Source organism: Miscanthus floridulus, chromosome 15, assembly GCF_019320115.1.
Source record: "Miscanthus floridulus cultivar M001 chromosome 15, ASM1932011v1, whole genome shotgun sequence".
NCBI lineage: Eukaryota > Viridiplantae > Streptophyta > Magnoliopsida > Poales > Poaceae > Miscanthus > Miscanthus floridulus.
The window spans coordinates 17,365,292-17,387,324 of NC_089594.1; positions in this window are offsets into that span (position 1 = coordinate 17,365,292).

Genomic DNA, 22,033 nt, shown 5'->3' on the forward strand with positions numbered 1-22,033 from the left:
GTACCCAAAGATGTGAGAGGAACTCAGAGTATTAAATAATGAGGTTTGGTTAGAGGGAAGTTTATCCAAGGCCACCAAGATGTTGATAAAGCTACCAAAGAAGCTTTTAAGTTAGTTTGGATCAAGAGACCTCAGCCTAAGTGTCTGAAGGAGTCCAAGAAGAGGTTGAAGTAAAACATATGTATTAGCTTTGCCAGATCCAAACAAGAGCTTTATATCTACAATGATGCATCTTGAAAAGGTGTGGGATGTGTCCTTATTCGAGAAAAAAAGTAGTGGCTTGTTCATTAAGTCGCCTAAGGAAGCGTGAGTTGAATTACCTAAAGTGTTATCTAGAGTTATCCATTGTGAAGCATGGAAGTACTATCTTTTTAGAAGTAAAAGTGACATTTTGGAGGATCACGAGAATCTACAGGACATCTTCACTAAAGTTGGGGTTTTGAGCTTGTGATGTCCATGTTTGAATGAAATTGATTATGACTTTGAAAAAGTGCTATCATTTAGAGAAGCAAAGTCATGGTCAATGACCTTAGCAACGGAGAATTGTGCTAAGAAGGTTCGGATGACACCAAGGACTAAGAATTGTATTCCCAGTTCGAGCAACCTAACCGAAATCATTAATGTTTTAAAGATTGGTAGTAGAATCCCTTTCTGACCAACAGATTTGTCAGGCTTCATTGGAAGGTGAATATTTTAAGAAAAAGAATTGATATTATGGACTAAAAAGGAAAAATGGCCTAGTGATTGAAGTTACCTAGGCATGGTCTGGAGAATCTATCAAAATCTTGGAACCAGTTTGACAAGTTCCTTAGAGTAAGGTCAACAGGTAAGCAAAGTTAAGTGGGGCCTTTATCTCGAAGGTGGAACCACGTGAGGAAGTTAAGAAGAATCCAAACACGGAGTGTTTCTATCTCCTAGTCGACTTCTTCCGAATCTCAGGGACGAGATTCATTTTAAAGGGTGTAGAATTGTAACACCCTAAAATTTGCACCTTTTGAAATAGGTGTAAATTGAGGTAATTTTGAATTTTTGTGCTCATGAAAACATAGGAAAATAAATTTTTTCATTAAATTAAAATTCATCATAAGGTAGCAACATGTTTGTACATACATGCCGGTACATTTGTTTCTTTGAATTGTGTGGATTTGATTCAAATTAAAAACATTCAAAATGCTTTTGAAAAGTAAATTTGAAATTGGCTTTGAAATAAAAGAAAAGAAAATCAGAAAATAAGAGCATTTAAAAAGTTGTGAAAATTTATTTTTGAAAACTTACCAAAATTGCTTACTTCTATTTGAATGAAAAATGTATTTGAAATCATATTCAAATTTGATTTGGTTCACATTATGAATTTGGTTTACATTTGAAATAAGAAAAAGAAATAGAAAAGGAAAAGAAAACTTCTCCTTCTTGTTCTCTATTTGGACGAAGGCCTGCTAGCCCAGCCCGGCCCTCTCCCTGTCTCCCTCTTCCTCTCACCCACGTGGGCTGGCAGCCCAGCGTTTCCCCATCTCCTCCCCACACGGGCCTACCTCCCTTTTCCTCCGCACCGGCCCAGCTTCGCAGCCCAGCAAGCCATCCTAGGCCATGCCCACGCCCCCTCCTTCCTCCGCTTGCCCCGCTGCCACCCCAGGCCTGCCTGTCAGCTCTATCCCCCTTCTCTAGCTCATATCCTGCTCGGACATCACCGCCGTCGTCCGAGTCCGTGCCTCCCCCATCTCCCTCCGCTTGTCGTGTCTCCCAAAGCTCCAGAGCCTTAAATACCGGATGCCCTTGCCCACCGCCTCCATCCCAAGCTCCTGTGATTGTAGCCAACTTCACCGAGATGCCACCTAGCCCTGCGCCGCCATCCGTCGTCGCCCCACCAAACCGCACGCTGCCTCTGTCCTCTCCACGGCGCCACGGACCCGCTCTTCTCCACGAAAAGCAGCTAGGTGAGCTCGCCTCAACCTCCTCTTTCACCATGTGCCTTTTTCGTTGAAAACCATGGCCATAGGCCTTGAATCACGTGCGCTATCGAGTTCCTCGCCGCCGGCCATGTCTTCTGCCACATCTAGCACTATTCCGGCCGGCTCTCCTCACTCCCTTCCCCTTTGATCTAATCCAAGCCGACCAGTGAAGATCCAACGGCCCGAGTTAGCCCATACCCCTTCGCGTAGCTTAATTGCATAAGAGCCCCTCTAGTTTTCTGTTTTTAAACCCGCGGTCCAAAGCGCAATCACATATTACATTTTCTTCTTTGGGAAAACGTAGTTTCTTCGGTTTAGATCCAAAATACATTTTCACCTATTTACAGTTTTGCCACTATTTTTGTTTTAGCCATAGTTTCTCTGTTTTAACTCTGATTTGACCCATTCAACTTGCGTTAGGTTCGTAATTTCATAATCTACATGTTCATACTACTGTTAGATATGTTTTCAACTTTTAAAATTCAAGGTTAGATTTAATCTATTATTTTATTAAAGGAAATCTTGTTTAATTCATATCTTCTATGTTTTAGCTCTGATTTGACCTGTTCAAGTTGTGCTAGATTCATTACGATAAGATCTACGTATTAGTGACAATGTTTATCATGTCACTAATACTAGAATTTCATGATTTAAACTCTAATTTGAATAATAATTATGCAACTAGATTTTATAAATAAAATATGATTTGTTTTACTTTAGTTTTATAATTCAAATCTAAATCTGACTTAATTCAATTTATATTATTTATAAAATATCTTATATATATGAATTTATATAGTTAAAATAAATGAAGCTTATAGTTTTGTTTTCCACGTATAAAGCAAATCTTTTGGTAGATGTATCTTTTTCACTGTAGCTCCGGTTAGAGTACTTTTCGCGTCTGTGTGTTCGTAGGAAGACGTAGATTCATTTTACAAACTTTTCATCTTGATTTTATATTTGGTATACTGCTCTAATTTAGTCCTATTGTTTGCTTCATGTATGATTGCATGGATGTTTGTGTGGTGCTTTATAATCATGTCCAGTCGGTGAGATATACGTGGTGATCAAGAAGAAGCAGCAGAAGGATGATAAAGATTAAAGCTTATCGAAGGATCAGTGTTTTAAGGCAAGTATAGCATGGGATCATCCTTGTTGTCCTATACACCTTTAATAATTTAATTCATGCTGCATGTGTCTACCTTGACTACCACTAAGGATATCCTAGTCTTTTGTACTTGTACCTTGATACCTTTGGGGTATTGCATTGGGTAGTATGATGCTAGTGCTCAACTACAACCATGATCTTGTAACTTGACTAATGGAATATGCAATAAACATTAAAAGATGCTTTTTAGCAACATGGAACAAGGGGGCTGGAGCATTAGGCTATTTTTATGGTGCTCTAGATTCCTCTCCCTAAGGACTTATCTGTAAGTGATCATCCAGGACTTACAGTACAACTGTGAGGGCTACATGGCTCTAGCTTGAGCTCAGTATGAGGACCTTTTCTAGCTTGTTAGTGGTTACCTTTATTGGCGTAAGAATGGCTTGCTAAATCGGGTATAGTGCGGCCTCTGTTCCCTTGTGTATAGGCTACACGTCATTGTGCCATCGAGAAGGGTGGCTCTACATCTGTTTGCCGAGTGAATCTAATGGCCCTAACTTGTTAGACAAACCTTTGAAAGGCTTCGTAGTGAACCCTGCCGACCTTCCTTGGTAGTGGGTCAAGAGGCTTATCACCTCGGGCGAAAGAGTAAATCACGACTCACAGTGAAAGTGTACAACCTCTGCAGAGTGTAAAACTGGTATATCAGCCGTGCTCACGGTCACGAGCGGCCTTGGAACATTTACGGAATAGATGATGAACATTAATGATACTAATGATAAAGATGCTCACTAATGATTACTGTTTATGCTATTCATTACTTATGTTTACCTGATCATGGGTTTATATGGGCTTGTAAATAAACTTGTTGTTACCCAATTGCTAAAAGATGACTCATTAAAAGCTAATTGCAGTTAACCAATGTTAGCCTTTTGAGCCTCATGAACCCCCTATTATATTTGTTGAGTACGACATGTACTTACGCTTGCTTTACTTTTTAAATCTTTGAAAAAATCCTGGATGGGTACCAGATTGCTAGTCTGGAGGAGTTAGGCTTGTGATCAACAAGTTAGTTGTCCCTGTGAATTGGAGTCTTCACCCAAAGATCGTAGATGTCTTTCCGTTGTTTGCTATCTAAAGTTATATTCTTTATACTAAGTATGTTATATATTGAGCAATGTCTATTGATATTACTCTTATTTGTAGCTATATGTGAGATTTGACTTCCTGGGCTCACATATGGTGTGTATCTGGTTTTATTCTTAAAACTGGGTGCTATAGCCTCCAGACGGTACAGGCAAAGCCTGGCGGGCATGGCCCGGCTTAGAGGACCTTGGAATGTCTAGCCAATGACTATTACCCCAAGATTAATGCGGGTTTTACCCGACTGGTACAGGCGAAACATGACGGGCATAGCCCAGTTTTAAGTTTGGAATATTTAGCCTAAAATATCTCCTGGCTATTATTCCAAATTTATATCCGTAAATATTTCCTAGATATTATCTTTAACAATGGGGTTTGACCGGCTTAATGGCAACCATAATAAAGATAACAGATTAAACCTTTAAAGTAAATAGATCTATTCACATTTAACAGAATCATGAAACATACTATGAGCGTTAAAGTGTAGGCAATCGGCTATTTAGCCGATGTAGGCATAGCAAACAGTCAAGATCATTCCTGGCCGAAAGCAAATCTACCAACTAGCATACTCTGATCTAAAGTGCTAGCAGTGGGGATTGAACGGATCGTTACAGCCATAATAGCGAGCTATAGACCAGATTCAACTAGCTAGTAAACCTACTTAGGATCAGACATGCCTTGGCCACATACTATGCATGATCAAGATCGAAGTAGAAAGGCTGATAAAACATAATCCGTCGTTTAAAGTAAAAATTATCACAATATAGCAAAATAAACGATGGACTAAAAGGATGTGAGGCCGATCTAGATCGATCTCGATCGGGCAGGATGATATTGCTAAAACTAATGACAATAAGAACATCAGCAAGATCGATAACTTAATGAATCTACCAAAGGATGCCACCCTTAGGTAGAGCTGGTAACTTGACCTTAATCTAATTTGACAAGTCAAGCTTAACCGATGGCAACCATACTTGAACTAGATAAGGATCGATAACTAACTTATACTATGACTTGCAAGAGGTCAATCAGCTGATGCAGCCTTACAAGCAACATTATAAGTCATGATGGTACTTACAGACAAGCTAGAGGTCAAACTTAACCGATGACAGCCCTGCTTGTTGAAGAACTCGCTGAGATCTACATTACTCCTACTCCTAAGGGTTGGTGTGAAGCCGAAAAAGTAAAGACTGATTTTGATTGATGTGTGTATGTTCGGTACAATAGCCGGGGGTCTATATTTATACCCTAAGCTGATAAGAGTCCTAAACGAACATGACTAGATAACAAAAAGAAATATCAAGATACATGGACTCTAATTTCCCATATGCAGAATCCTTGCTAATGAAGCTTCCTTGCTTTGATATGTGTCCTTGTTTCTTTCATCGTGATATGCACCTGGACGTCGTGTTTCTCCAAATAAAATAATATTTCCTTGCCGGTTTGTAAATATCCCTTAACTAGGAGACTTTCTTGCTTTTGACATCATCGAACAATCTCTTCCTTTCTAGGATAAGCTTACCAAATTTTGGTGTAAACATAGGCCCCCCTAGTTCGAAGTATGAATTTTCATGCTTTGAACTATTTTGATCCAATAATCTCCTTTCCCGAGTCAGCGACATCTGATTGCAATATTTAGCTTTGATAACTTACTTGGGTTGACTATTCATTTGCTTTAGCCGATTAAGAACTGGTCCCCGAGTTTATAACTATAATCGTCTATCAAAGCCAAATACTTGGATTAAGAACAGGCTCGTAAATACTCGGGTTCACTGGTAAGGAGCTGGAGAATTCACTAGTAGCAATATTACCTTATTCAAAGCCTCACCTATACATGTAAACTTTGAAGTGTCTATCACGCCATCTTGGGTGGTTGAAAAATGGAATGGATTAGAATCCAGTCATCCTCACTTCTCCAGCTCAGAAAACTTGGGTTTTTTGAAAGATTTTTTTAAATTAAAATATAGCTTTGCTCCCCAAATGATTCTCCCAGATCGCTCAATGTGCATAGTTCATCACCAAGACATTGTTTTGCCTCTATTTACCCTACTTCTAAAAAGCTTATGTGGAGTTCGGGTAGGGACAAAGTATGTAGCATACTTACCTTGCGTATCGTAAAGTCAAACCCCGGATCCAAGGAGAGAAGTGTCATACTCTTAGATCAAGATATGCATATGTGTGGAATATTTAGTGGCTAACCTAATTCTACTATGTTCTCTGAATATATTTCTCTCTTGTGGAATATTTTTGCGAGAACATTGGTTATCTTTATTCTCATCTCTTTTTCTTTTTCCTTTTTTCTTTTTTACTTTGGACCTCTTTTGTGTCCATCTTTTTATATTTTTGCATAAGCCATGTCTCTTTTTACAACAACTTTTGAGAGAAATATTATCAAGAACTTAGATCATTTATTCTGATAAAACCTAGCAAACATATTTTTTGTCTTCTCCTAGTGTAGGAGCAGAACATTTTGAGGTGGATGAAAAGCATGTTTTTGGGTACTTCTAGTGTAGAAGCTGCACACATATGTAGCATGTACGTGATCTTGATCTTGGGAGCATGATAAATCTCTCAACAAGGGTCAACGAGTCTTGACAAAACTCAACACAAAACAAGCAACTTATGTGGAAGGTTTTTAATAATAACATATGGCCATGGTAGGAAATTCAACATCATTGAGGAGACAAGCTATTGATTTTGAATTTTTATAATAAAATTTCCCAAGTACTTTGCAAAAGAAGCAAGGTTCCTCTCATCATACCATATCTCATTCATCAACTACTTAGATAGCATACTTTCCCTATGATAGTTTGTTCACAAGTGATAGGAAAAAAAAGGAATAAAGAATATATACCTCACATCCGCATGTATGTACCTCCATTCTGAGCCTGGTCACCTCAGTGTGCTTTGCAGCTTGTTCGGCGACCTCTGCCAGCTCGTGGCATCCCTGGTTGTCGCCGAAGAAGTCAGAAGTGGCGCTGGCCTAAACAAACGGACAAATTCTGACGTATGGTGGCTCGAGTAGTATCTAACCACTTATTGTTAGCTAATTTCATACAGATAATAACTCCTAGCCAATGGTCTCCTATCGGCTATCAGGTTGCTAACTTCCTTTTGTATCTCTACGTAATCTCTCATGATGACTTTCTCTTTATCTTGAAAAATATGCTTGGTCAAACAGCCGATGATAGTAACCCATGGAAGAAAATGACTTTGATAATCCCATTGGTTCCAGAGATGGTCATCGACTATGTCAATTTTTAATTGATTTCACCTAATTATTTTGAAGTTCCACTGCTGTACCAGAAATCGATATCTTACTGGCTTTATGCTCTTGCCAATCAGCTATAGACTCCGTCTGCTTGAAGGGTAAGATCATGGAGTAACAGCCGATTCTATCTCAAGAGAAGTGATTGGTCTTTATTGGCTTTCTGCTCGATCTATCTCTGGTCTTCTCTGTGTCAACCGCCAAATTACGAATCCACTAGGAAGATCAAGATTGCTACGGCCATGCCATCTGAGCTTTGTCAATATCAGCAGCCACTGCTAATGCAATTGAGGATGATCGCAACTAGTAAGACAACAACAGTGGTGACAATGCCAACAGCACAACGGGTGATGCTGGTTGCTGATGGTCATTCCAGCGCTGGACCATGCGCAGGTATTGCCGATGCACTTACATTACACTCATGTAGCTATCTCTACTGCTGACAAATATGCAATGGCCTTTGTTATATTCAGTCCTTCTTGGGCATGAGCTTGGCCTTTGTTGATCTCCTTGTTGGGGATCTTGAGCGCCTAGGTGAACATGCCATCGGGCAGCTCACGGGTAGCCCCAAAGAATGTCATGATGATGAAATCGACATTGAGCATGCCATAGAACATGAAGATGAGCTCAGCGGCGTGCAAGTGCATGTGCAGCGGTAGGCCCTCCGATGCGTAGGTCATGCAAGAGATCGAGACACCGAGCGTATTCATCTCAAGGATCTTCTCGGTGTTGGTTCCATGATAAGTTGATCGTATCGTTGGTGACTTCAGGCCTGGCCACAATGCTAGAGAAAAAGTCATCCACAGTAACTGCTTTCACCTTGTATGGGACTCATTCATTTTCATCCTGCCTTGTATCTGACATATCGAGATAATCGAATCGATATCTCTAGCCGATGTAATAAGCTTTATCATCGGCTTTTGTTTCCCCAAATTAGGATCACAGCTCTGATACTCTTCTTCTGATATCTGCACACATGGGTCAACTGCTCCTAACTTCCTCAGCCTTCCTCAAACTAGGTGTTGGAGGTGGTGTCATGAACTAATATGTTGGGAGTTATCCTGTTTTCCAACGCTGCCTTCCATGTATGTGTAGTCCTTCCTTTGAATTAAACTAATCTCGCCTTGGGTAGGAGTATGGTGTAGCAGATTTTGCCTACTATGTAAGTATATAAACACCACAGGGAAAGTATTTATCTATAGCAACTTGTAGCAGATGGGTCTTCACTGGTTGTAACTGTGCTGCTGCTTCACAACAGCCGATCATAATAGCCGATGGAAGGAGACTTAATCTGGTTTCAACAAGCGTATCGGCTTGATGCCTGATCATTACATAAAGAGCCCCATTGGCTTGATGCCTTGATCTTCGCGCTCAGAAGCCAATGAGTATCCTTGTCATGTACTGATTCGCTCTTAATTCAAATATATAAGCAAATTGGTAGCGGCCTTCTGCTATTTTCTCTTAACCGGCATCGGGTATGTGGACGTATTTAGTCAAACTCTGTCTCCTGATGGCTGATACGCTTCGCAGTCCACATTAGCTTCCAAGCTTGTTCACTCGTACCTACTCTATGTTGGCTTGAACTAATAAAGAATCAATATATGCTTTGTTTGTACTCAAGCCGCACTGCATGGACGAGTCCAACACCAAGTCCGATCCGATAAATAATCATTCCTCAATTTCTTTTCTTTCCTTCTCACCATGGATTACATACGTGATGTTCAAATGGCTGGTGGTAAAGCTGATCGATTCAGCTTACTGGGTGCTCTGGTTGCATCCATCGGCTGGTTTATCCCTGTAAGCTGCAGTCAAGACATCCATCGCCGTCATTGGCTAGCCATGCTAATTACTATTTGCCAGGATTCGCTGCTGCTAATCGACCTGACTTCTTCTTGCTTTTGAATTTTACCGGACATGTATATGCTTCCCTAAACTTCTCCTTTTTTCTTGGTCACTCCTATCCCTTAGGAAAACAACTGCTTGAAGCCATCGATGCGTTATCAGGCTATTGGCTTAATCAGATCGTAATTCTGGAAGCCATGCTGAGAACAAAGAAGGCATCTATTACTAATGCATATCCTATCTGAAGTGAGCTCTATCTTGAAACCGCATGCCTCGTTTCTCATGTCAATCTTCTCCATAATTAACTTGGTGTCAAATCTACCTGAATAACATGTAACCGATAAACATATCTCATCGGCTTTTAGTATCAATGTTGTAATTTGAATCAGAATTTATGAACATGTCTCTCCATAACATTACCAAATCCACCTCTGAATAATAACTAATTTTTCCTTTTGAATAATGATGAAGCACACTGCTGATGGACTGACAATGTCAAAATACTCCTCCAAAGTATCATCTTTTCATTTATATAAGCCGATCAATTGATTAATTACTAATTGTAAATCTTCAAATACCTCAATAGTATCGGCCTTTACTTCCTGAAGAAGTTGAAGTTCCTTAAGCATAGCCTAATACTTAGCTTGACTTCTTAATCTCGTATCTTGACTATAGCAACCATATTAGAAGCAAAACATAATCGGTCTTTAGCCTTGATGCTTTGATTTCCACTTGAAATTATCTTGTACCTTGAAAGTTGGTTGTCATAAGCCGATGCTTTTCATACCAGGCGTGCAATCAGGCCCTATAGTTTGGACTGTGAGAACACATGCTTCAAAATTATCTTCCTTTAGTTTTTGATAACTCCAAAATTGATTTTCCTCTGCATCTTGCAATCGGCCTTCATGAGCCGATATCCTTGATGACTTGCTTGGATTCAATCCTCTAAAACTCCTGACCATTCACCTGCTTTAGACGATTAGGAGCTACCTTCGAGTCTATAATTATAATCGGCTATGTAGAGATGGTGGGCATGAACATCAGCTTCTTTCTTGCCATGAGCCATAGTTATCTACATGTGACCAGCTAATAACACCATGCCAAATCGATGCACAATATATTCATCAGCTGAGATGCCAATAAAATATTCTGGCCACCATGATATTTAAATATACTCTAAGCACTTATCAATACTTGAAGCCGATTTTTTGTGTGCTCACAATAACTTTCGGCTGACAATCTCCTTCTATCACCAATAGTAATCACCAGCTGATGATCTTCTCTCATCTGATGTGTGCTAATGGTAATGTATTTGGTTTCTTATGGCTTCCAGCTTTGTTTCCCCACATCTTCGTACCATATGTGATTGTATTAAATTCAGACGGATACTACATTTTATTTCAGCCGATGGAATATAATATGCTTATATATCATTGGCCTGCACTGTAACTCAAATTAAGATTACGGCTTACTATTCTCCCAGCCAATATCTCAGATGGCCTGTCCGACGATCAATGTACTATAGTTGACTTGATGTCGTATATCAGACAGCATGTTTCTTTAGAAAATGGGCTAGACTCAGATCCTTCTAGTTAACTCAGGCAAAGCATAACATCCTTCTGAGTATCCATGCCAAATACTAATATAACCATCCATCCATCTTGTAGTCTTGTTCTCGCACATATGTCGTCAAACATGAACAAGCCATATAACACAATGTGATGGAAATTTATCAGTCGGTCTTGTTAAAATAATTTCATTGGCTCAAAATTTCATTGGACAACTTTAATCCCATCGGCTATATATCTAGTCTTGGAGATGTTGGATGTGAAGGAATAATGGATAGCAGTGAAGAAGTACCGATGAGAGAGCATAAGTCCAATTTGCTTTCCTAATCCCCCTTCATTTGGCCTTGCATGGTTGATATCGATATCTAACATCTGTTCAGAGCTTTTCGGCCAAACAATTAATTCCCATCTGAATTTTTATATTTCCAACTACAAAAAGAAATCACATATATTTGTCGAGACTCCTCCATCCATGAGTTAGGTAAAGACATGACTCCTGTTACGTGTTGTGCATTTGGCATGTCCCTTGTTTGCTTTCTCTCATCATGTGTACAAGTGTCTTCATTCACCAAGCAAGTCATATGTGATGCACTGGAGTCTGGTGATGTATTCTCTCGAATTCAACTGAATAAAAGGCTCCATCGGCTTGCATTGATGTCTTGATCCATTGGCATTAGCTTGCATTTTGATCTAAAAATATTGTATCGAGCCGATCCCTTTCTTGAAAAGTCAATTCCGCTCTCCAATAGCCGATTCCTGTATCTTTACATCATTCATTGAGATTTACCGGTTGCTTGCAAGGCGACGTGACTATCGGCTACTCATCTGCTGTACGATCGTTGGTCTGCTTCATCAACAAATCCAACTCCTTGGAATCATACTTGCACACGTAGCATGTATCCTGCATGTCTCCAGCAGATGTATTAACTCCTTGGGACTAGTAGACGCACTGACACACTCTAGATTACTTGCTGGATCTTCATATTGTAACCGCATTGAACGCTCCTTCTTGAAACATGACGATGTGAATTCTAGCAGCATGCGTCCAAGTAGAGTTAAGCACTTTTCAATGCTCGGAATCCATATCTCTGACTTATGATCAAACGATTGTGGTCCCACCGGGCGTGCTAGAACGCATGTCGGCGCAAAAAATGCGGCGAATGCGCCTGACACGCTGCATTCCGAACGATCTAAGCAAGGTCAACCCGTAGATCTTGCTTGACTTCAACACAGGACCAGTCGATCCTAAAAATCCTAAAGGCATGCCAGTCAATTTGACCTACAATTGACAAGGAGAGAAAGCTTATCAGTAATTTAGGATGGAACATGCCGTGTTGCACTAGATAGTTCTGATACGTGGCTAAACAGCCGATTGATATGGCCATCGACTACAGAGTTGATATCTGACAATAAAGCGATAGAAATAAACATTACCGGCTAAACAGAGCATGATTGATATAAAGTATAGAGCCGATAATATTAATGAGCATGATCAGTAATTTAATAGATGAAAACATTCATGAAATCAGCTAATTCATAAGTATAAAAAACGAACATAAATAGTAGATGACTAAGAAACAGATAAGCATAATAAGCTCAAGTAATCAGCTAAAATAGCCAATTCAGGTAGAAAGAGGATTGTAGCATGTGAGCAATCGACTGTCTAGTACAAATGAATCTACAAACGCTCTAAATCTAATCTGTTACCATCAACAGTGAGGTTCGACCGGATCAATGCAGCTATGATAATGATAATAAACTAAAGCCAAAGAATCTATGAAACCATCTATATGTCGACAGATTCATGAAAGCATGCTATTTGTGTGAGAGCATAGGCAATCGGCTAAAACAGCCGATGCAGAGAAGGTAGAGGCATAACATGTGAACAATCGACTATTTAATATAAACAGATTTATAAACTCATCAAATCTAGCCTATTATCTTTAAAAGTGGGGTTCGACCGGATCGATGCAGCCATAATAAAGATAACAGATTAAAGCTTTAAAGTAAACAGATCTATTCACATTTAATAGAATCATGAAAACATACTATGAGCGTTAAAGTGCAGGCAATCCGCTATTTAGGCGATGCAGGCATATCAAACAGCCAAGGTCATGTCTGGCCAAAAGCAAATCTACCAACTAGCAAACTCTGATTTAAAGTGCTAACAGTGGGGGTCGAATGGATCATTATAGCCATAATAGCGAGCTATATATCATATTGAACTAGCTAGTAAACCTACTCAAGATCAAACATGTCGTGGCCGTGTACTATGCACGATCAAGATCAAAGTAGAACGACCGATAAAACATAATCCATTGTTTAAAGTAAAAATTATCACAATATAGCAAAATAAATGATAGACTAAAAGGATGTGAGGCCGATCTAGATCGATCTTGATCGGGCAGGTTGATATTGCTGAAACTATTGACAATAAGAACATCAGTAATATCGATAACTTAATGAATCTACTAAAGGATGCCACCCTTAGGTAGAGCCGGTAACTTGACCTTAATCTAATTCAAGAAGTCGAGCTTAACTGATGGCAGCTGTACTTGAACTAGATAAGGATCAATAACTAACTTATACTATGACTTGCAAGAGGTCAATCAGCTGATGCATCCTTACAAGCAACAATATAAGTCATGACGGTACTTACAGACAAGCTAGAGGTTGAACTTAACCGATGGCCGCCTTGCTTATTGAAGAACTCGCTGAGATCTGCATTACTCCTACTCCTAAGGGTTGGCGTGATGATAAAAAAGTAAAGACTGACTTTGATTGATGTGTGTATGTTCAGTACAATAGCTGGGGGTCTATATTTATACCCTGGGCTGATAAGAGTTCTAAACGAGCACGACTAGATAACAAAAAGAAATATCAAGATACATGGACTCTAATTTCCCTTATGCAGAATACTTGTTGATGAAGCTTCCTTGTTTTGATACATGTCCTTGTTTCTTTCATCGTGATATGCACCTGGACGTCGTGTTTCTCCAAATCAAATAATATTTCCTTGCCGGCTCATAAATATCCCTTAACTAGGAGACTTTCTTGCTTTTGACATCATCGGCCAATCTCTTCCTTTCTAGGATAAGCTTACCAAATTTTGGTGTAAACAGTCATGAAGAGACACGAAGATTTAGACAGGTTCAGGCCCTCGGAAGAGGTAATACCCTATGTTCTGTGTTTGTGTGTGTGTTGTCAGGAGAGCTTAGTCAAGAATGTGAGCGTCCAGAACAACGAACAGCATCTAACCTTTTCCAGATCAACCACACCCTCCTTTTATAGTCCAACGAGATTTAAGGCCGATCAGTGGGTTGTAGTTATTAGTAACAGTCGATTAAATAGCCAGTTACTAATAACTGCCTAGTTGATAAGGCACTTAGTGCCTGTTACTATTCTATACTAATACCGACTTATTATAGTATTTAGTACAAGATATGCGTCATGACGTACAGACAACTCTTGGTGTTCTCCATTCTGTCGCCCGACTGCCCGAGTGGTTAGACGGCTTGCCGAGTGCTTCCTTGTGGATGTGGCACCCTGCTTCGAGTCAACCCATATCAATCCAGTCAATAGGACACCTGGTACTAGGCCATGGTGTTATTTGCCCCAGTCGAGACTCCATCTTGATATCCACGACAGAAGCCCCCGAGCATTATTCAATTTGTTCCATAAATTGTAAGATGCTTCTAATAGAAGAAACCTAAAACACAACTTAGAAATCTTCTGGTTATTTCCAGATTAATATAGGTAAAACCTGGCAGGCTTAACCCAACTTTTGATTTAGGAAAACAGCGTAGTACTTATCCGACTGCCTCTATACTATACAGGCAAAACCTAGCGGGTAAGACCCATCTTGAAGTCGTGGAGTGCAGAGCGGTGGTGTTCTAACTGCCTCCAGACAGTATAGGCAAGGCCTGGCAGGCATCTCCTAGCTTAAGTTGTAGGATGCAGAACGGTGGTATTCTGACTGGCTCCAGACGGTATAGGCAAGGCCTAGCGGGCATGTCTGGCTTAATTCATAGGACGTAGAGCGGTAGTGTTCCGACTGCCTCTAGACGGTATAGGCAAGGCTTGGTGGGCGTAGCCCGGCTTAAGTCATAGGACGTAGAGCGGTAGTGTTCCGACTGCCTCAAGATGATACAGGCAAAGCCTGGCAGGTGTGGCCCGACTTAAGTCATAGGACGCAAAGCGGTAGTGTTCCGACTGCCTCCAAACGGTACAGGCAAAGCCTTGCGGGCATGGCCCGGCTTAGAGGACCTTGGAATGTCCAGCCAATGACTATTACCCCAAGATTAATGCCGATTTTACCCGACTAGTGTAGGCAAAACCTGATGGGCATAGCCCAGTTTTAAGTTTGGAATATTTAGCCGAAAATATTTCCCAGCTATTATTCCAAATTTATATCCATAAATATCTCACATGTTGTTTCGCCTTCCGAAAAATAAGCTCCTCGATTTTCATTCCACAACAAGTAAGAAGGGAGATCTTGGCATATGTGTTGTCAGTCTCCAAGGCAATGATGACATGGGTGACCAACAGCTTTGACGTCTCATGAGGTGAGATTTTAGCACATAGTCTCCTTAACCGCCCATATTCTTCGCAGCGAAGGATATAAAATCACCCGACGCATCATCTGCTTTTGCATCTTGAAAAAGCCAAGGCCTTCATCTTCTTCAAGCAGCCAAGTTCCTTAGACACCTCCACCTAAACTTTTCACCATCGAGTGCTTTTTCTTCGACCTTCACTTGCTGCAATGGCTCCTCATCGCTCTCACCAAAGGGTCGAATCAAGCTCCGAAGAGGATCAGGTGAAGATTCCTCAAAATCTTTGGGTAGCCTCTACTTCATCAACAAGCCGACTAGAAACACTAGTCAATCAAGGCTTTCTCCTAGCGCAAACAATCCTCTGATGGAGAGCTAAAAAAGGTGCCGCTCTTCCTCTCCCCAATGCCGAAGATCTGGTTGTTTTTTAGTCTTTTTTCACTCAGGGATTTGGTCTCCCGACCTCCGTTTTCTTCCACCGAGTGCTCAAGTTCTATCAAATTGATCTGGTAAACTTGAATCCAAATTCCATCTTGCACTTGTGCATTTTCTCTCACTTTTGTGAGGCCTTTCTTGGTATCCCTCCCCACTTTGGACTTTTCAAATATCATTTCTACCTTAGAGTTTAGAATGTTCAGGGAGAACCCAAGGTAATTGGGGGTGCCGGCTTCTAGTTCAAAAATGGGATGAAGAAATTTTGTCTTGATTACTCCCTCCCGGCCTCCAACAAGGGATGACACTCCCAATGGTTCTATTGCAACAACCCTGCCCCTTCAATTTCAACCAACTACAGTCACATCTCGGCCTCATCACAAGCGTGGTAGGCCAAACTGACTAAGAACTGACAGAGGTCAAAGAGTTATTAAAGATTGTCGAAGAGGTGGTGAAGAGTGGGATAACCAGTGCTAGGGTTGCAATGAACTTCTTGCACCGCCGACGGTAGCCCCTCAAGCTTCACCCTTCATACGCCTTTGACTACACCGGGCCCATGGACCCTTGCAGCGAAGCCCCCGAGGACCTATCCAGGCTCGAGATTGAGGAACGGCTACATGCCATCCTCGTCGATAGGGGTGTAACAGCGGTCGGGATGCACCCATACTATAGTGTGAATCCTCGCCTAGAGGTATGTATCTCCTTTATTCATCTTCTGCTGAGTTCTTGAATGTATCTCATCATTTGTGGACAACCTTTTCCTTTTGCAGTCAAGGAAGAAGTTTGACATCTAGGTCATCTAGCCAAGAGCACCCAAACCTCCCCTCAACGCGTGCCTGGCGGCAATCCATTGGTTCAGGGGGTGGGCCCTACGCTGACTGCTCCAACGCCCACCCGAGTGCCTCCTATTGCCGAAGGAGAAATAAGGCACTTAGGTGGTACAACAGCTGATGGGGCAAACCCCCTTCCCAAGACCCCAGAGGCCACTCGAGGGAAGGAAATCGCCCCACCATCTTTGAAGAAATGTGCACCCAAACCCGGCGCCTTCCAGTTTGCGACCCAAAAATGGTTCTAGTCCACTCTTGCTGAGAGCGACACAAAACCACTCGGGTCACTGGCGTTGGATGATGAGACCAGTCAGGAGCCTCTAGCTTCTAGACCAATCCTTTCCATCACCCCACATGCTGAGGCAAGGGGTAGCATCGTTCGACCCCATCTCAAAATAAAAGTCACCTCCAGGTACATTCTTGCGACTTGTCATCTGCAATGCGTGCATGATCCGACTCCTACAACGTCACTACAGGAAAAGAACCATCTCACCAATCAATACTCCTGGGGCGATCAACACTTTGCCTATCAAGGTAGGGCCCACCAGGCTTCAGGAGGTCATGATTCCAACAATCCTGACCCTCCCAAGCATCATGAAGTCAGTTGAAGAGTTAGGGGAGCTCCAGGATGATGCACCTCACAACTCCCCAACTGCTGACATAGCAGTCAACCAGTTGAAAAATATCAGAGGTACACTTCTGCATTCACTCCCATCAAGTTTCTATTTTTTCAATCTCACTCTGTTGTCCTTCAGACCCCTCTCCAGATGCTCCTGGTACTAGTCAGCCAAGCCCTGAATATGGCCTGAGTCTCCCCCGTCAAGCATCCTATATCCGCCCTCTATACCACGATGGTAAACATTGGGAGGATGCCTCGAGCAAGGTGGAGTTCTACGGAGCCGATGGGGACCATTGTACAATCAACTTAGATGAAATGGCTTAGGACTGGGATAGGCTAGAGGAAATCCATCACGAGTACACCAAGAGCCTTGGAGTAAGTTGCTGCTTCAGAAGCTCCTGAGTGCCCTCTTGATTACCGACTTGAATTTATTCTTCTTGCAGGAGATGAGGGACCGTAACCAAACATGCATGGAATTTATCGATGACATTGTCCCGGAGGTCCGTAGGCTCGAGACCGAATTGGCTGCCGCCGCTATTGACAATCTCAAGCTATTCAAGGAACTCGTAGACGCTAGATCTCAAGCTCTCTCAGCAGCTTCAGTCATGTCCTCAATGAGATCTGAAGCTATTGAGAAAGCAAACACCGAGTTGCGGAAGCAGCTCGAGGAAGCCGATACCTGGGCCAAAGAGCACCAGTCGGAGAAGGCCCGAATGCTCCGAGAAATTGAGAATACCAAGAGCCGTACCAGGGAAACAGCCAAGGAGAACGCCCAACTATGCAACCAGCTAGAGGAGTCAGTTTTCTGGGAGAAGAATGCCGAAGAAGAAAATACCCGACTACTCGCTTCCATGGAAGGCATAAGGAAGGAGCGAGAAGAAATGTCTTCGAAATACTCCGATAAGAAAACCTTTAACCTTTATGTCCTTCTCTCCCATTTGCTGATTTGTCTCTGGGTTTATAGAACTCTAGAAGTCCATTGAAGAGAAAGTGAAAGAGATCCAAAAGACCAAGTGCGAAGCTCTTTAGGCTTCTGCTGCAATGAAGACTAAATTTGATGGTAGGTCCTTGATCCCTGGCTAATTATAAGCGCCGACTGATTCATTGTTCTGCCGACTGACTTATTACTTTGTCGACTACCTTTTATTTTAGCATATCGCTATAATGGGTATGCTATTGAAGACACCGAGGAGGCGGCCAGACTATACACCAAGGTCAAACCAATTGTCCGAGATTTTACAAGTGAGCTTGATGTAGACCGCTAAAGGGTATTCGGACTCGTGTAATCGGTTCTCTGTAATATAAATTCTGGGATAAAAGAATATTTGTCTTCGACAATATCCATGTACCCAGCTAGCTTTGTATGTCTTGTTATTTCTGTGATGTCCAAGTACCTAACTAGCCCCCGACTGCTTATAGTTTCATAATTGTGAAAGTAAAAGTAGTTAGAAACACCGAATACTTAAAATGAATATCCATACCATCTCCAACTGCTTCAAAGATGATAGACTGATTCTTAAAAGTGTTAATAGCCAGTTAGCTCCCGACTATAATAATTAGGAACTGTGATGGACTTATAAGCGAAACTACAGTTTGCCTCCGACTACTTCTTAACTTGGAATTGTGGAAAAGAAACATAGCCGCAAACACTATAAACCTTAGAGAATGAAATCATTTGCCGAGTGCTTGTATTGAACTAAAAAGTGTACAAGGACTCAAAAAATGCTTCTAATGTACAAAAATTCTTGGAAATAGAAATTAACAAGTAGCCCCCAAGTGCCTAAAGCAGTCAGAAATGTTGTATGCCAGCCAAATTACGTGTAGAAATGTTGCAGTTGGTCGATGTTCTAAGACTTTTGTACTGTATGACCATCTTTGGTTGACAATCTGTAAGCCCCCAGGTGCAGTACTTGTGAGACCACATAGGCGCCTTGCCACTGAGGTCTTAATTTATTGCGACCCTCAGTGGTTTGCACTCGCGGGAGTACCAAGTCGCCAACATTGAAAGCCCAACTTCGTACACTTCGCTGATGGTACCGCCGAAGGGCTTGTTGATACAAGGCTGAATGGACCGTTGCTTGGTCTCTGGCTTCTTCAAGGATATCAAGGTCGAGCTGCATGGCTAGATAATTTGAGCCCTCATTGAAGTGAACCACTCGGGGTGATTGTAGCTTCAGTTCTGACGGGAAGACTGCTTCAGTGCCAAAGACTAGGAAAAACAGAGATTCCCTAGTAGAGTGGTTGGGAGTAGTTCATAGTACCCAAAGGACACCAGGTAGTTCCGCAACCCATGCAGACTTATAATTGTGTAGTTGGTCAAACAATTTCTTCTTGATACCTTGAAGAACCAACATGTTTGCTCGCTCGACCTGTCCGTTGCTCTGTTGGTGTGCCACGGAAGCAAGACAAAACCGAGTACCCATGTTGTCGCAGTAAGCTATGAAATTCTTACTAGTGAACTGAGTGCCTTGATCTATAATGATTCTTTTAGGCACACAGAACCTAGAAAGTATCCCACATACAAAGCGGATGGCAGCCTCTGCCGTGATCTTCCCGACTGGTTCAGTTTCAATCCACTTAATAAACTTGTCAATTGTGACGAATAGGAATTTATATCCACCCTTGGCCCTTGGAAATGGTCCAAGAATATCCAACCCCCATATGGAGAATGGTCAGGTAATGGGAATGGTTTGTAACTCCTATGTTGGCTTGTATATCTGTCGAGTATAAAACTGACAATTTTCACAAGTTTGCACAATCTGGTGGGCGTCTGAAACAGCAGTCGACCAATAAAAACCATGGCGAAAAGCCTTTCCCACCATAGATTTGTAACCGGCACATGCCTGAGTGGATATCCTGCAAAAGGGATCGACCCTCCTCTAGAGATATACACTTCATCAGAATTCCCAAAGTGCTCTTATGATAGAGACTCCCATCGATGACCGAATAATTTTTGGCCTGGCGTTGAAGCCATTTAGCCTTACCCGGGTCAATCGGCGAAATGTCTCAGACTAAGAAATCTAGAAAATCTGAAATCCAATCGATTTCGATGCTAGTAACTTCAAGAGCAGTCGGCGGGTGTTTTGTAGCAATAGCGATATACGGCTTATATAATGCTTCCATGAAAACCGTCACCGGTACAGGAGAACGCTCTGACCCCATCTTAGCCAAAGTGTCCGCTTCTGTGTTAAATTTGCTCAGAATATGAGTGACCTCTAAGCCTTCAAATTTATCCTCAAGTTTTTGGACTTCTTGACAATATGCTGTCATCTTGGGATCAACTGTATCATTATCTTTCAAAATCTACGCGACTACCAGCTGAGAATCTCCATGAATTACCAACCTCTTTATACGTAAAGAAATGGCAATCTGAAGACTGTAAAGAATAGCCTCGTATTCTGTAGCATTATTGGACACTTCGAAGTGTAACTGCATTATATATTTTAGCTTCTCACCAGTCGGCGAAACCAATACAATACCAGCTCTGCCGCCTTCCCGCTTAAAAGAGCCATCAAAAAACATAGTCCAGTACTCGTAGACCTCAATCGGTGTTGGTGTTTCATACTCCATCCACTTGGCAATGAAATCCGCTAGAGGCTAAGACTTGATTGCTGTCCTCGGTCAGTACTCAATGTCAAACATCCCGAGTCTGTGGCCCATTTGGTGACTCGACCCATAATATCTCGATTACGAATGATGTCACCAATGGGGAAGGAAGTGACAATGGTGATGTGATAATGCTGGAAGTAATGCTGCAACTTTCTGGAAGTGATTAAAACATCATACATCAACTCCTGTACTTGAGGATACCGCACCTTTGAGTCGCCGAGTACTTCACTGATGAATTAGATCGAACTTTGAATCTTCTGTGCCTTATTTGGCTCTGTCCGCTCTACGACCAATGCTGTCCTGATGACATGAGGTGTTGTTGTGATGTATAGCAGTAATGCTCCTTTTCAATCGGGGCAATCAGGATAGGTGGGCTTGACAAAAATTTCTTCGAGTCTTCAAATGCTTCCTAAGCTTCTGCAGTCCATGTAAAACTGTCTTGCTTCTTGAGCAATCTGAAAAAGGGTATTGCTCATTCCCCAAGTCGTGAAACTAGTCGGCTGAGGGCTGCTAAGCAACCGGTCAGTCACTGGACATCCTTCTAAGAGGTCAGGATCTTCTCGGGGTTAGCTTCGATGCCACATTGAGAGATAATAAGGCCCAACAACTTCCCTAACGGTACGCCGAAGACACACTTTTTCGGGTTGAGCTTCATATGGTACTCGCAGAGATTGTCAAAGGTCTCTTGCTGATCAACCAAGAGGCCATTCTAAGTTCTTGATTTAACTACAATGTCATTGACGTAGGCCTCAGCATTTCTCCTGATCTGTTTATCTAGACAACGCTAAATGCAATGTTGATAAGTTGCTCTAGCATTTTTTAGACCGAAAGAAATAGAAACATAACAATAAATGCCAAAAGGCGTTGTAAATGATGTATAGATACAATCAGACTCTTTCAGGCTTATCTGATGATATCCCGAATATGCATCTAAGAATGAGTACAAATCGCAACCCGCCGTTGAATCCACTAGCTGATCGATGCGTGGAAGGGCGAATGGATCACTCAGACAAGCCTTGTTGAGGTCTTTGTAATCAACACACATCCTCCACTTGCCATTTTTCTTCTTCACCAGGACCGGATTTGCAACCCGGTCAGGGTGATGAACTTCCTTGATG